Below are 1,910 nucleotides of genomic sequence, written 5' to 3'. Positions count from 1 at the left end.
GCCATATAAGACTTTAAATTATTATTATTTTAGACTTTGTTATGTTGTAAGTATTATAGTTACTTTTGGCTAACAGTACAAGGGACTTCTTTTATTCTTCTAACCAGTATACTTACATTGTTGAGGCCTTTGTGATGTTCCTTAGTCTTTTCTGTCTGAATTCATTTTGAACAAAATGTGCCAGCAATCACTAAAACAAATGTATATGGTGAAGAGTTAGGTGATGGTGGTGGGGTTGGGAGGGGGGGCGATCCTCATTTAAATTATGTATGTATGGGTGAAGGCTGGGAAGGGAAAGGATTATTTTAATGCTCTTCAGTACTTTAATTATATGACATTGTAGTGTAGAAATGCAAAAGTACTCTTAGGTTTTCCTTCAGGTTTTCAAAAGAACTTTCCCCATTAGTAAACTGCTTCTGGAAATTGCTATTGCATTTCCCAGCTAACCATTTAAAAGACTGTAAATGCCGTGCGCATCACTTCGCTCCAGAGGAAAGAGGTCAGACTGAATTGCAATGGTATTTAAACATAAAATACAGTGAAAATAAATCAAAATAGAACATTTGAAGATAAATGTAGCACATCAACACAGGATAAGTAAAGACAAATATGTTCATGTTTTCATAGCCCATCACTTTAAAAACTGAAAGTGCTGATTTTTTACAATAAATGCAGAAGTAAGTGGACATTTATGTATTTCTGTCTGTATTTGCCACAGAGGATTTTCCTCTAGCAAGCAGCTTTGTTTTCAAAGCTAAAATACTTTTTATGATAGTGTGTAGGTTATGCATTCCTCACTGACTAAATAATCGCATTTAATTAACAAACTCAATGCATATCATACATATGCCTACATTCTCAGTTAAGTAATCCCCTGGACCCTCAGAGATGGATATACACATAAATGTTAATTTGGGCGTATCCACCCGCTTAGGTATATGTGTTTGAGAAACATAGAAGTTGATATATCCTTTCTTAGAAAGGAATTTGAATACAGTCCATCATCTGAATTGGGTTCATCTTTGATTGTAGAAGCGGCTGACATGGTCAACATATTTATCAAAGAAACCCCCTGGCTTTTGAAGAACAGTACTTTATACATCTGGATCTGCACATCCAGGCAAAGTAAGTAAATTATTGCATAACTTTAAGCATAATTGATAACAGACACCTTTAATTTTTCATCCCCATTCTTTTGGCCAGCTTTCACATTAATAATCTAAGCCATAAATGTTGGTAGCTATTGATCGAAATCCCCTGTGTGCATGCAAATCCATCTTAAAGTCCCCTGCCTTTCATGTGTGAGCACTGAGGGGCCTCTGCTAGATCTTTTTATCGGGATCGACCCCCAATGTGCCTGGAGAAGACCCCGGATATACAACGTGTCCTGATGGCCACAAGAAAGCTGTCTGTCACACTCTGTGTGTGTGTGTGTGTGTGTGAAGGCGTGAGCACGCGCGCGCGCTCACGCCTTCACACACACACACACACACACACACACACACCCCGATGGGGAGGTTAAAGGAACAAAAGAATGTATTAGACAAGAAGAAATATGTGTAATAGGAGTATTAAAAATGTATAAGTGTGAAGGTACCTGAGTGCACATACAAAGATATTCGCATAAATTGTATACATAGACCCACTTCCCAAATCTTTTGGCCTTTATTTTTCTCCATTTGACCCAACAGATTGTAACTTTAGTTTAAAAAACACTATTCTGTTAGTTTTAAAAACCACCCATATTGCCAGTATTTTAAAGGTGGAAGGGGAGGAAGGAGAGGAAAAGGTGATTTTGGTGATTTACCTTGTGCAGGAGGAATAGGAGTGTGTGTGTGTGTGTGTGTGTGTGTGTGTGTAAATCTAAATAGGAATCCAGAACTAGAACTACCTGGCCAAAAAAAAAAAAA

The sequence above is a fragment of the Lipotes vexillifer genome, unplaced genomic scaffold (assembly GCF_000442215.2).
Source record: "Lipotes vexillifer unplaced genomic scaffold, Lipotes_vexillifer_v1.1 scaffold1332, whole genome shotgun sequence".
Lineage (NCBI taxonomy): Eukaryota > Metazoa > Chordata > Mammalia > Artiodactyla > Lipotidae > Lipotes > Lipotes vexillifer.
The sequence above is the reverse complement of the archived record's forward strand: the minus strand, read 5'-3'. Positions refer to the sequence as shown.